The sequence below is a fragment of the Peromyscus californicus genome, unplaced genomic scaffold, assembly GCF_007827085.1.
Source record: "Peromyscus californicus insignis strain IS unplaced genomic scaffold, ASM782708v3 Scaffold_13__1_contigs__length_99412109, whole genome shotgun sequence".
Classification (NCBI taxonomy): Eukaryota; Metazoa; Chordata; class Mammalia; order Rodentia; family Cricetidae; genus Peromyscus; species Peromyscus californicus.
In genome coordinates, this window is record NW_026294424.1 from 76074368 (window position 1) to 76090692 (window position 16325).

Genomic DNA, 16325 nt, shown 5'->3' on the forward strand with positions numbered 1-16325 from the left:
TCAATAATGCATGTTGCCTGGTTTGCATAGCTTTTGAGTATCCGATCCAATTAATTCAAGTAAACCTCTACTCCTCCAGGACTTTTGTTACTGGTAATATGCAATTAGGGACTGGAAATTGTTGTTGCCATGAGAATCATTGAGTCATATTTATTTTATCAAATCAATTCTTTGATATTTTCTTCGTAATTTCATTTCTTCTCTAAATATTTAAATAACATTTTTATTTCATTTGTTTCAGAATCTTCTAATAAAAAGTACACGTGTATGTTAAAGTAATTACATGACTCACTTTTACCATTCATCAGTGTACTAGACAAATAATAGGTAGTTCTTTCCTGTTGACAGATAAGGATAGAATTATGGCTAGTATTGCACGATAAAGCAAAATAAGTATATAAATAAAATTGTGTTAGACTAATTCCTGGTGCTAATAATTGTGAAATCACTAGACTAAAAGAAACAGACTGGAAATTTTTAAGGAAAAACAAAAATTATTTCAAATGTTGTATCTGTATTCACCTAAATATACTTAACAAAATAGTTTATTTAGTTCTGGAAGTAAATTAAAAACCAATTAATAAAATATCAAAATGATATTAATTGTTTACAAAGGCATAAAAGACTAATGTACTCTAACCTCCTAGAATTCTTGGATAGATTCACAGTACTTTATTACTTTACATTCCTTCAAACTTGAGTTCACCTCTTTCATAAAATAATTAGTAATAATTTCCACACATGATTTCACATATTTATTGTATTTATGTAGGCAATAAATAAACAAAAATTAGACTCATGACCTAGTTTAAAATTTCTACAAATTTGTTTGTGCATTTCTTTTCATAAGGTTTAAAATGGTTTTGCCTGCTTACAGAATGCTTCTCTTTAAAAATTAAAGATCAAAATTTTCAATAATTGCATAGTTCTCATTGACATCCATATATGGCTTCAATAATGATTATTATGAAACAGTAAAATAATGGAAGTACCAACAGAGGTTGTCTCTATCAATATATTGTGTTATACACAGGTAATATACTATAACTGGGCTATTATAAGAAGTTAGGCAGATGTGTACATAAATTGCAAGTTCCTACATATATTATTAAATGAGAAAGGCAGGGGTATTGATGTACTATCTTGCTTTCTGTCTCAGATAACAGGATACCACAGGACAGGTCAGTTACAGTAGCAAACACATACTTTGTCTTGCAATTGATGAGGTCAAGTATTGGGGATCCTCAATTTGTAATGAAATTCCTATTTCTCCGAGACAGTTCTAGACATTTTCTGACTAAACAGAGGGTGTGTGCATCAGCCTTCGTGTCATATTTCTCTTATAAATCATAAGATATATTATCTAATTCTAACCACTTCTTAAAGTTCCCATTTCTAAATGCAGCAGTCAGAATAAATCTCAAGGTTCTCAATATTAAATGAAAGAGATTAAATATCAGTTAATGAATTCTTTTATTGTTTTGTTTTTTTGTTTTGTTTATTTTTGAGACAGGGTTTCTCTGTGTAGCTTTGCGCCTTTTCCTGGATCTTGCTCTGTAGGGCTGGCCTCGAACTCACAAAGATCCACCTGCCTCTGCCTCCCGAGTGCTGGGATTAAAGGTGTGCGCCACCACTGCCCGGCTGTAGTTAATGAATTTTTGAAAGACATATTCAAACCATAAGGACCCATAGTGATTGAACATCCAAATATATATAAGCCTATCGTTTTATATTTAAACAACATATAGAATATATTATCTTCTTTTGAAACTCTGCAAATAATGTCTTTTCTTTTTCAGTATTTTTAATTTGCCAAAAGACACATAATTTCTTAACGCAGTCATAGATAATCAGTGAATTCATTATTATTAGAGTAAAACAACCATTTTATTTTCATTCAATACACTGTGATGTTTCTTTGCAGTGGATTGTTTTTGTCTGTGGCTTCTGGCTGCGCTATTCTTCACCGTTGCAATGAGCAGTCTTTATATGTTTCGTCATATATTTTTATTAGTTTGTCATGTGTAAAATTTCAGAGGATGAAAACTCCTGCTTTGGTACACAATTTCAGATTACACTCCTTGACTGTTGTCCAATGGTACGAAAAACAGAGCTCCAGGCCCTGTCAGGAATGCTGCATCTCATTGAAGTTCTTTGTTTCATTTCTTTCTTGCTAGTTAGCTGAGCATGTCCTATTTCTACTGTCCACTTTGACTTACTTTTCAGTTGTCCTTTGTCTCTGTTGACTCCAACTCTTCATTACTATATACCAGTAACTAGTAAAAGAAGAAACACTGCTGCATACATTCTAGCATCTCAAAGCATGCAATGGCAAGGTCAAAGGAGAAGAATGATGATTGGTAGATCTTTACTATTTGAAAAAGCTAACAGATATCTTCCTAGTTAATGAAAGATCTAGATGTAATTCATTGTTTTAAAACATGAGACCCTTGGAATTAGAAGAATCGTTTAATTTACCATATTTTTATTAATTCTTTGAAAATTTCATACGATATATTTTGATTCCATGCACTTCCACTGCTCCTCATGACTCTCCCGTGAAACACTACACATCTCCACATCTCCCTACCTCCTCTCAAATTCCTGTCATCTCTTATTAGTTTTAAATAGCCAACCAATACCTATATGTGATGCTCATAAGTCCATGGGCATGAGGTTTTCAACGGAATCATAGGTGCCCTGCAAATATCTACTAAGTTAAGGATGAAGGAACATGAATCTCTCCTACTCCATGACATCATAGAATTTGACTGGCTTGATACTGTGTAGGTCTTCTGCAGGTATGTATATCTTTGGGTTCATTAGGGAGGTAGTGCCAGCAGGTCTAGAAGATGCTGTTTTAACACTGTCCTTCCCAGCCTCGGGCTCTTCCAAACTTGCCCTCCTTATTTCATGTTGGTCCCTAAGTCCTTGTAAAGGGAAATAATACTGATCTCCATTTGTGCCTGAGTACTCCAATTGCACTGAATTTACTGCTTAAGAATAAGACAAGGGCTGGAGAGATGGCTCAATGGTTAACAGCACTGATTACTCTTCCAAAGGATGCAAGTTCAAATCCTAGCACCCACATGACAGCTCACAACTGTCTGTAATTCCAGTTCCAGGGGATGTGACACAGTCACATAGACATACAGGCAAAATACCAATGCATGTAAAATAAAAGTAAATAATTAATTAATTAAAAAAGAAAAGAATAAGACAAACAATTGGTAAAGGACAGTTGCTTCCTATAAGTATACAAACACTCAAGGACTTACTTGTATGCATATGTTCATGTATGAATACACAAAAACTGATGTATTTCTAAAGCAACTTCATACCAAAACAGAATAGTAGAAGATTGGAAAAAGCTAATCTTTCACATAATGTCATTTTAATCTTTTGTGGGTTTTTCGTGATGATCAGTTTTATAAATCATTATAATTTTAAAAAGTTCACTCTGGTAAGATGTAAACAAATCTGTTTAAGTATTTCTAGGTAAATAGCTATTATTGTTGATACAATGTAATATTTAGAAGAAGAGGAGAAAGGAATGATGGGCAGAAATTGCATCCTTACTGGATAATTAATTTCTAGGTATTGATAGTGCATTAACATGATGATTTACTCCATCATAAAGAATGCTGAACAGGTCATGTTTATAAAAGGCATATAGCATTTTCTGTGAACTGTACTTTATTTGTATCATTGGTGAAAACATTTCAAGCAATACAGCCTATTTATTATCTTCAGAATCCTCTTTATAGATTTTAAAGAGAGAGGTCATTCTTCTGACATCTCCACTTAGCATTTAATAGGACAGAGTGACATTGACAATTGTGGCCTTACTACTAGAACCTTATGAGTATTTTACATGTGAAGTTCATATCCAAAACATCTGATTGTAGGGTTTCATCTACTTTCTTTCCTCCCTCTGTCACACTATGATTTCAATCCCATCCTCAAATTTGCATACATTGACATTTTCAACATTTCAAAAATTAGGCACTTTCATTTTGCTATGCTGGAATATGAAAGCTCCTAGCAATTACATCTCATTGATATTCAATCCTAGTATGCATGCTTCTCAAATAAGGGCTAACATTTATTATTTTTAGAACTATCTCCTGGTGTGTTTTGTTGTGATAATTTTTAATTTCCATATCTGTGTTTAATATCTACATACTTTCTAGAGTGTTGGAATATCGTGATACTGTGAGAATAATTTTATTTCCACATAATAAATGTATATATTGAATTACGAGATTTTTAAATTTTTATAATGAATGCGTTTTTAAGGAGTATGATGACATGTTATTGAAATATTGTTAAATTATTAAACATGCTTGTGAGACATTTAATAAGTGTGCCATTAATTACTATCTGCTGCTTTCAAAATATTACCTACATAATCAGCTTCAAGCTATTAGAAGTTTAGATAGGGTTCAGTATCTCAGAAGGCTAAGATCAATTTGTTTCTCATATTAGTCTCATGTGCAGGTTTGATTAGGGAAACTTCTGTTGTGAGCTTATTCAAGATCTTGGAGAAGTTTAATGCCCTAATTTAATAATCTCATTCTTGCTCCTGAAGGACTTACATTTGGTTGTTTGAATGAACACTCCATTTTTATTTATTTGTTTTTCTGTTACTTGCACATCTCTCTAAATTTCCAGAAACCTCAGTTTCTTATAGGAATTTGGGGCTTTGAGGCTGGAAGCTCATTCAGGTGTCTGGAGAAATGTATATGAGGTGGTATGAATGTTGTCACAATTCAATTTAATTAATTAATTAATAATGAGACAGCGTCTCACATGGACTTGGTTAGCTGCTCGCTAAGTAGCTGAAGATGACATTGAACTTCTCATTGTCTTGTTGTCTTAGGGATGCTGAAATTACAGGTGTTCTCCAGCATAGCTGGATTTATGTAGAGTTAGTGACTGATCACAGACAGGGTTTCTGGTATGCTTGGTAAGCCCTCTGATAACTCATAGCTATGAACACCCCTTCTCAGTTACAGAAGATCTCTGCATATGATGTTGAACCCTGTATTTCCTAGGCATGCTGGAAAAATATATACTGTTCTTAATGTCTTTTAAAGGATGAACTAATTAGATCAGGTCAACCCAGATTCATGTTACATTGAATAATTGATAGCAAATATTTGCGTTCTTAATTACATCTGATAAATATCTTCCACCTTTTTTCTGTAAGATAAACTGTTCATGAGAGATACCTGCGTGATAAATACCTTCACGATCACGGAAGTGAGATTATGATGGGAATGCACCAGAGTTGTAAGCACCTTAGAACTTACTCAAAATTTTATCTAATATAGTGTCCTTTTCAAAAGTATTTGAAATTCGAGTTACATCATTTTGTTGTCATTTTTCAAAGTATGAAACCTGGTCACAACACACAGTGAATTTCTCTGCAAAAACCAGAGAAGCTATCATCCAAACCTTTAAATATTTTTTTTTTCGAGACAGGGTTTCTCTGTGTAGCTTTGCGCCTTTCCTAGAACTCACTTGGTAGCCCAGGCTGGCCTCGAACTCACAGAGATCCACCTGGCTCTGCCTCCCGAGTGCTGGGATTAAAGGCGTGCGCCACCATCACCCGGCTATATTTTTAAAGTTTTATTCCAGAAGGTGTTATTCATCCATTTGAAATGAGAATTTTTGTGCCTTAAGTGGTCTGGCAGTACTATCTTTGCCATTCCTGCATTTGCCAAAATCTGTGAAATATATTTACCTGTACTTGCAATGGTTGCAGGAAAAACAGGAGCTTGTACAATCATCAGTTTGTAAATTTTCAAAGAGAAGGTCTTATTTACATCCTTTAAATTCTTCTCTTTTAGAATGAATTATTGATTTTTTTTATTGTTGTGGATCCCCATGTATTTAATATTTTTCTGTACATAGAGTAACATACTTCCTATTTTAATTCCACTAAGACTTGTATCTTCTCTGATGCAAGAAAAATTAAACTTTGTTCTGATTGACATATCTAATTGCATCTTTTATTTACAATCAATCTTTTAACAACATTATTTAGTTTGATGGACAGAATTTGTAGTTAACAGGAGTATATGTCCCCTTACTATTCCAGAATGTCTAGAGTCTGGGTTGGAAAACAACGTCTTAGTGAATAGGCAATCCTAAATCAGGAAAACATGAACCATAGAGGTCATTCTGCTTCCAGACTAAGTTTTAGCTACTTTAATTTTTGGGTCATACAAGCAGTGGTGCATACTAACATTAATATGGGTTAGTTCTAGAGATACCATAAATAAGTATAACAAATTCAATAAGAAAAAGATTGATCCTTTGCATTAGTATTTTTCTGATTAATTAAATACTGACAAGTAAATTAAACATGATAAAGTCTGAGTAAATTATATAATGTCTATAAAATGGAGCTCATAACCCAAAGCAATGTTATGTGTTGTAACTGTGAATCGCTTGTTTATGTATCCTCATTTCCTACCTTGTAGGTTCATGTGTCATAATACCTTACCATTTTCATACACGATTATTTACCCAGTAACAGACAGATCACAGATCCCTCTAAATGAAAGTGTGCATAATGCAAAACAAAGTTTTTAATTGGTTTATGAGTTGGAAATACAGAAAAGTGTGTGGACATGATTGTATGAATGTAAGAAATCTAAATTATACAGTTAGTCACATACAGTATTTTGTATTTTAAAATATATATTTACATATGCTCACATACTTAAGGCTTGTTTATTTTCTCACCCTTTGTAGATAATTCAAAGTTGTAGTTGGATCATAGTCACTACCTTCCTGACTCTTGCCAGCCCCTCCTTCCTCCACTGCCCTCTCTACTTTGAACTTCCTGGTAGAAACAGAGCATATATACTTAAAATGAATTGCTGACAGAAAAAAAACAAAAAAACAAAAGTATTGTAATTGTGAAACCAAATTTTTATGGAAAGAGTTAAAAAAGTTTCTCTGTGATGAAATATTTGAAAATTCACACTTTGTCCAGTATTAAATGATGCCATGACAGTGAAAGTAGTATGTATACTGTTAATACTTCAAGATTTACTTAACTGAAAAACCTCTAAAAATAGTTTTAAGGCAAATTCAACTCGTCACATAAAGTTTTGATGTTTATAGATGGATAAATTTACATACTAAATATCTCATGTGAGTTGTGACATTATTTGTATAAATGTAGTGCCATTTAAGATAAAAAAAAAAAAAACTTGATATTGGACAGTGGAGGCTTATCCCTTTAATCCCATGGGCACTTGGGAGGCAGAGGCAAGTGAATCTCTGAGTTTGAAGCCAGTCTAGCCTAACAGAGAGAATTCCAGTATGGTCATAGCTACACAGAGAAACCCCGTCTGGAAAAACCAAATAAATAAGTAAATAAATAAATAGTCTAACAGAGAGAATTCCAGTATGGTCATAGCTACACAGAGAAACCCCGTCTGGAAAAACCAAATAAATAAGTAAATAAATAAATAAATAAAAATAGAAAATAACTTGATATTTGATAGGACAGGGTTTTATCTTTATTTCTACATTGATTAGATATGGAAACTTTGCAAATTGTAACCTATATAATCCTCAATTTTAAATGTGAAGTGGAACATTTCATTTATAAAGTTAGTATTAAGAATATATGACAGCTTAATAACAGGATAAATTAAGCTCCAATAAATGATGTATATTCCTAGAATACTTATGTCTTACAAGGCTATTGTCAAATCCTTCCCTCTCTGCTAGTATGAGTAAACAGTCAATCTAAAGAACCTTTTCATTATGTAAGAAATTCACATAACTTTATTAGAAATAAACAAATTTTTGTGTATAGTAAAATTAATATTCATATTAATATGAACATCAACAAAAATACAGGAAAATCCTGTAGAGTCCTTAAATAAACATTGTGAAATTATTCAGAGAAACACTTGGAAAACTATATATTATTAATTTATAGTATAAACTTTCACAGTCTCTTGAAATAATTATATTTAGAAATTTTGTCCCATGAAAGCTGATAGATAAAATGCACCCCACTCTTCTACCTTACACAGCTAGCTACCAGCTGTGGTCATGTCAGCACCTAGAGCATGATGGAGTACAATGTCTCTGCTCGTAGTGTGGCCTTGTTCCACATCCTGTGTTTGCAGTATGGGCTCCCTAGTGTAGGCCACGGGAAAAGGGCAACACACCAAGCCTCTGATCCCTGGCATTCCTAGGCTATCTAGGCAGATCCTCAAGCACAAAACTCTGTTACTGCATGTTGATGACCTTCCTGCACCTTAGAGACCAAGGGCACCTCTGCTGGATGCAATCATTTTTTTTAACTTTACTTCTATAGTTTCTCACAATCTCCTTCAATGCACTAAAATATAGCAATCTATCTCTAGAAGTTATTTGTACCAGATATATCTTTAAAAATACTAACATAACTACTTATATTTAGAGGTTTTGTCCCATTACAGCTGATAGATAAAATGTACCCCACTCTTTTTCTTAATACTTTATAAAAACCCCTCTCTCAAGAGTGTTCCTTGGTCTGAATGGATACCAATTTCAATATGAGTTTCTGTACACACGTTGTCTACTTCTAGGTCTCTGCTTGAGAACCATTTGCCAAGATTGGCTAAGCACGGGTCCTGGAATCCTGACTAGGGCGAGCAAGGTGATGAAGAAAGCGTAGCAAAGCTGGGATCAGGTTGGGCTTGGTAACTACTCTTACTACTGATACTGCTGCACCCAGAATATTTATTAGGTGCTGTCAGGAACAATGATTAGGTAGTCTCTATAGGAGGAGTCTTTAGGGTAGAGTCAGAGTTTAAGAAGGAGGAGGTCACAGTTGCTAATATTTGGCACACACTGATCATGTATCCATAAACACTCATACTAGACTCCTTCTCTTGAGCCATTCTTACATGGGTAATGGCATTGTCAGTTTCCCGTGGACCAACATGTCTTGAAATCCTTGACGGGCCGTGTCCATATTAAAACATACATTCACGGAGGGCTGCTTTTGCTTCCCATATATTTACAACTTTTATAATGTGAACTTTCCACTCGCCCCTTCAGGAGTTGATGATTGATTGTTGGAAAATTTGTGACTACTGTGTTGTATTTAATGTTTTGAAATCTACAACAATTTGATAGTCAGTGGAGCTTCTACCTGGTTATATTAAAAAAATGACTTGGGCATTCCATAGGCTTTGAACCCTCTACGCACAGAAGGTATGAGAAGGGATATAATAAACTTCAGATGAGTTCTGGCCACAAGATATCATTCATTAGCCATATGAGCAGGTTACTATGGAAGTTTAGGTTTTTCAAAGCTATTATTACTATTGTTCCAATTACTAACTATCTAAACAACAGGAAGCACTCTAAATGAGACCTATCCAGTAATCATCAGTATATTAGTGCCTTTATCAAGTTCCTAGACCACAAAATCCAATAATAGAATGCTACTTATTATACTCTGCTAAGCCGTGCTTGTCTGTTATAAGCCATAAAACTTTGGGAAATGTATTCTACTAATATTAATATTTCTAACATATTATTCAATATTTAGATAAATTGAATTCCTTATTCAAGGAAAACCACAAACTATGAATGATGATAGAAACGTTTACATGTGGCCCATTGAGAAATTAGTGTTTTAGGAATCAATATTTTTAATATAACTCACTTTACAGTTTTTATTTCAAGTAAATTACAAACATTTATTAAAATTTCTTACTCTCATAACAGTAACCTAGTTGTCATTAATTTTATTATTTATTATTTGTGAGAAACATGGATTAAAAACATCTGTGATGCATAAATGAGTATTTGAGAGGATAAACACCTTTTCAAAGATAGCACACCTGGCAAGGGGAAAATCAAGCTAATGTAAAAGCTTTTCATTTAAACTCTGATATATTGAGAAAAGGAAAGCATCATAATGACCTAGCTTTTCATTGAGTGTATGTACATGAAATGTTTAAGAAAATTATATATTATAGTCATAGCAACATCTTTCATTTTCTACTTATGCTTCCCATTACAGAATATTTTATATGTTCCTCAAAGTATGTTTATTTTATGTGTGTTTATTTTGTGCAAATGAATGGCTTTGAATTTCTTGCTGAGCAGGTGGCACTAGCCAATCAGTTGTGGTTTGAGATATTAAAGAGGTCCAGCTGTCAGGCAGTAGCAGGAATATAAAATGTTGCCTGTGGTAAGATTGCTTATTTATCATTGTTGCCATTAAAACCCAAGAGTTATTTAAATGATTTCTGTTCTGTGAACCTTGACAAGTGTATAAAACCTCATACTCACATACTCAAGGATACAACTAAAGACATTTGCAAGGCAAGATTTATATCTTATTTGGAATATAAGTTTCCTAATCTCTCACACTGTGTGTGTGTGTGTGTGTGTGTGTGTGTGTGTGTGTGTGTGTGTGTGTGTGTGTGTGTTTTAGAAAATAACTTCTTAGTAACTTGGTGACATGAATACAGAAAACATTTTAAACATATGCTGTTGTTTGGTAGAATATTACTGTTATAAACATTGTAAATGCCCAATTAAGAATACTATATCAATATTTAAAATAAGTTACTTGCAACCCACATTAGTACTGCATTTATAAAGTCAGTTAAAGATAAATCTCTCAAAAGACAGGAAATATTTGAGATGCTAAAAGTATAAATGCTTAGATATTTATGATGAGATATGAATAAACTAACTGCAAGTCAACACATTTATTCTATGGGATATTTTAAAAGAAAATGCAAAGCTTTGAATTCATATTTAACTTGATAAGTTTCTCAGCATTAAAGATTAATCTTAATGTACATAAAAGCTTAAAATAGTCTTAAAGAATTTAGATAATGTAAAAATTGGGAAGCCATATGAGAAAATCTTGCTTTACAATTGTATGAAAAAACACTCACTTTGAAAGTCATTTTGGGAATGGATGATGATTCCTCAATAGGATGAAAAAGTATATAAGACTAAAGCTTAAATAAACTATATCTAGCCCTACACACTAATTGATAGGTAAACATCTGGATGTTAAGAATGATTGTGGGGGCTGAGTTAGTTTAGTGCACGCCTTTAATCCCAACACTTCGAAGGCAGAGGTAGGTGGATCTCTGAGTTTGAGGCCAACCTGGTTTAGAGAGCTAGATCCAGGAAAACCATAGTTACCCAGAAACCATGTCTCAAAAACAAATAATAATGATAATACTAATACTAATACTAATAAAAATAATAATAAATATAAACAAAAATGGTGATTGTAGTGCTTAAATAATTGCCTGGACTGGATCAAGGGAAACAAAATGATAGTAGATGATAGAATCATGTTTGTTACTGAGCAGTTGAATATTTCAAGATAAATAAGGTGAGGAATTAAGTACGACTCAGGTAGTTATGACTTAAAGTTTGTGATATCAGCATAAATTTATGTTTAGCTTTAAAAAGATTGGATGGCCGGGCGCATGCCTTTAATCCTAGCACTTAGGAGGCAGAGGCAGGCGAATCTCTGTGAGTTCAAGGCCAGCCTGGTCTACAAAACGAGATCCAGGAAAGAAGCAAAGCTATACAGAGAAACCCTGTCTCAAAAAAAAAAAAAAAAAACCAAAACAAATAAATAAAAATAAAAAGATTGGATGGATAAACATAGAAATATTTATTGATACTCACAAAAACAAAACATGGATTATTTCAGATACAGACAAACATTTGTTCTGTTATCTGAGAGGGAAAGACAAATGATTCCCAGGGACTAATAACTATAGACCTCTTCCAAAGTCACCAAAAACAAGGGAAATCTCGGAAACTAAGAGATGAGTATACATGTAACATGACCATTATAAATGATCCTATTTCCTTAGCAGAGAATAAACATAAAAACTAAACAAACTATGGATATCAAATGGTTAATCTAATAATATAATACTATTATATTACTAATAAGGAAAAGTGAATGAGTAAATGTGAAAAATCTACACTGTCTTCTCAAACTTAAGCTGTTCTAAAACTAAAACCTGTTTTAAAAGTGATCAATAAATTATGCTCTGTTAATTCCTGAATACTACCTAGTATTATACCATCATACAAAAAGTCAATGAATTTTCTGTATGATCAAATTTCAGATGCATAACGTTTATGTGTATGCATATATGTGGAGATTTAATAATGCCATATAAGGAAAATTTTGTGAATTATTTATTTTAAGTTATGAAATCATTTGAAAGTTATTTTCTATATTCACTCCAGGGCTGCCCAAAGGAAATTTTCATGAATGGGAATGGAGTTATACTGACTCTTATTTGGAACTCAGGTAAGAACAATGTTCCCTGGAATTAACATAAATATAATTCTAAGTCAGGTCAGGTTATCCTCAAACCTCCATTAACTGACTTCTTGAGTAGAGCACTATTTAGTAAAGTTCCTATACTCTCAAAGTACAATGATGGCTAGTGACATAAATAATATGTGAGGTTATAATTTAGATTTGGTGGTCCTGACAAACAATAATCAATAGCTTCTAGAAAACAGAAAATGAGATATATTTCAATGAGTGATAGAGACAGCATATCAAACCATCATTATCTTTTCATATTTTTATATGATTATTTGTTGATTTGAAAGTGAAAGGGAAGTGTAGCTTAATCCAGTTTTCTTGTCATTACATGTACTCATCATTTTTGCATATTTAAAATTGTTATCTGCCTTACCACTTAGCATACTCTGTATCTATCATATATAATCTATCTATCTATCTATCTATCTATCTATCTATCTATCATCTATCTATCAATTTATAATCTATATCTATTTTTATATCTATATCATAACCTGAGGATATCTATGTTGTTTTGGGCAAATGTTTATCAGGTAGTAGACATTTTAATTGTAGTCATTTGATTTAATATGCATAATTTTTCATACTCTCAATCAACATAGGAGGAGTATAAAGCTGTAATTGCCGGCATAGACATTTTATGACATCATCAAAACCAAAATGGTTACACATTAAGAATACTTTTTAATTTAACCCAAATCCTTGCTTAAATCGGTTGACTTATCTTCCTAAACACAAACACAATTTTATTTAATGTTGTCATATGTTTTTAAGAAAGGTGTTAAGCATGTATTTCAAGACCTAAGGCTGCTCAAGGGGTCAAGGTATGCTGCTTGCTAAGGTTACATGATTCACTAGATTTTGTCCCATGTAAATTCAATAAAATCATAAAATCATTAAGTGATCAAAATTATTGCTAAATAATATAGTAACAAATGCAGAAATATCCTGGAATATTAAAATTAATAAGCTTGCAAAACTAATCTAGAATGCTTTTTTATTGAAGTGTCATAAGAATAAATCCTCTTATAAAACTCCATTACACAATTCTTTTACCTAAGGCTCAGGGAATATCATTGAAAGGGGGAAAGGCCAGAGAACTAGGAAATCTGCTGTGAAGCTCTGTCTGTTAGAAATCACCAGCTAATGAAAACCAGAACAATGACAATACCAATATATGTGCTACCTTAGAAAGGGGAAAATCTAATGGAGTCCACCCTTACAAGAAGATTACAGGTGACTAAGGACTGCTGAGACTAAGAGAATTAACCTCTCTCACTGATGAACCCCCTAACTGGTAATCCAGTGTAAAGTGGTCTGCCCTGAAATCATACACATAGACAATGTAAGGACTCAATAGATTATATTTACATATTTATACATAGATAAATATATATGTTTACATAACAATAAACAATAGAGAAATCATCAATTTGGGAGGGATTGGGTATAGCATAGGAGTGGGTATGGCATAGGAGTGATTAGAGAAAGGAAAAGGCAGGAGTTAAGTGATATAATTATGTTTTAGTTAAAATATATTTTAAAAACTACTTGAAGAATAGTGCAACTTGGTAGTTTCAAAAGTGGCAGGTCTCATACTTACTGATGAACAGACACATAACACCATGTCATGAAGTTTATCCAAGTTGCTTTAGCTTCTACAACACTTGTTACATATTCACTGCCAATGACCCTTCGCATATTAAAAAAAATCCCATAAATTTTACCCAAATAAAATTTGATAAGGGAAACATAAAAACCTCACATTACAAACCAATCAACTCATTCTTAACTATAGAGGAAATTCAACTATCCACTGAATGTGCTATACTTCACAGATTTCAAATATCGGAATATGTCCTTTCATTGAAACTACTTTTTTTTTTCCTCATAAAATATAGTCTGATGATTTCTCTTTCCCCTATTGCTCCTAGTTCCTCCTCACCTCTCTTCCCATCTAGATAGATTCCCTTTTTGACTCTCTGGAGAAAACAAACAAGCGTATAAGGAATGATAATAAAATAAAACACAAGAAACACATACAGGAAACCTTTAAAAGTACCAAACTGGAAACCGGAATTCATGCACAAATTGACCTGTAGCTTAAATAAATAGATAGATGATAGATGATAAATAGACAGACAGATAGATAGATTATAGATAAAAAGTAAATAATAGACCAACTTAGCATATTGAAACAAAGGTCCTTCAAATATGCCGTTGAATTCATTTTCTACTGGCCATTCGTCTGGGCAAAGGGCTGACCATTAAGAGTGATTTGATTTCCCTGTGAGATGCCATTTGAGGAAACTAGTTTTTATTTTCAAGTGACTAACAATTGCAATTGGAGATAGCTTTAGGTTGGGGATGTGGGTTTGTGTTCAGTTTTCTTGACAACACTGAGACCACTTCAATCACAGACACATGTAGGTCATGTGCATGCTGCCACAGCCTCTGAGAGTTCATATGTCCATCAGTTCTTTTGTGTATAGAAGGCCTTGAATTTGGTTTCCTCCATCCTCTCTAGGTCTTATTTTCTTCCAGTCTCTTCCTCAGAACTCTCTGATCCCTGAGGAGAAGTATTTGATAGAGATATCCCTTTTGGGTATGAGTGTCCCAAGGTTTCTCAACCTCTGTATAATGCCTTGTTGTGATCCTCTGTATTTGTACCCACCCACTCACAGATCTGTACCTTGATTGTTGAGCAAGGTACAGATCTATGAGTGCAGCAGAATGTAATTAGGAGTCATTTTACTGCTACGTTTCATTGGCAGAAGTCTAGACTTTGGTTTTGTCATGGATTCCCAGTCTATCTGGTCACTCAAATAGCATTGGATATGGATTCTATCTCATGGAGTGGGCCTTAATTCAAATTAGATATTACTTTGCTACAGCCATGAGCTTAGTGCCATATTATATCAGCATATCTTGCAGGCAGGTCACTATTGTATATCCCAATCCTGGAAGTTTTGTTTGGTGACTGAAGATATCCAGCTGGGGCTCTGTCACTCCCATTATTTGGAAGCTTCATTTAGATCACCTTCATACATGTGTACATTTTAGGAAGCTTCTACTATATTAAGTTTCTATATTGCTCTTCAAAGGACCCTAACTTTTAGCTGTACCTCCTCATATTCCCTCCCTCCCCTTCTTTTCCTTTTTCTCTCCTTCTGTTCCAATCCTCCCATTAATCCCATAACTATCTATTCTATTTTTGCCTTCCTACAGAAATTCATTCTTTCCCCTAATGCCCTTACTCTCTAGCTAACCAGTATGGTTATACATATTATAGCATATTTTATTAATAACTTAAGAGCATATAAGTGAAAACATACCATACATGTCCTCCTGACTCTTGGTTTCTTCACTCGGGATGATTTTTTTTCTAGTTTCATTCATTTGTGCATAAAGTCATGATTTCAGATTTTTAGTGGTTGAGTAATATTTCATTGTGTAAAGGTATTACATTTTCTTTTATTCATCAGTTGACTGGCATCTATGTTGTTTCCAATTGCTGACTACTATGAAGATAGCAGTAATGAATATGATACAGCTACTGTTGCTGTAGTATGGTGACACATCCTTGGGGTATATGTCCAAGAGTAGAACAGCTGGATCTTGAGATAGCTCAATTCTCATTTTTCTCAGGGACCACAACATGGATTTCCAAAGTACAAGAAGCATTCCCACCAGAACTAGATGATTGTCATCCTTCCTCCACACCCTGACCAGCTTGAGCTGCCATCTGTTTCATTGGTATTTCCCATCCTGACTGCTATAAGATGAAACCTCAAGGGACTTTTGATTTGTGTTTCCCTGATAACTAAAGATGTTGAAAATTTCCTTAAATGTTTTTCATCCATTGAGTTTTGTCTTTTGAAAAATTCTTATGTTAGATCTGGGTTTTTAAATTGGGTAATTTTTTTTAATCTCCGGAGTTTTTTTTTTATTAATACTTCATGTA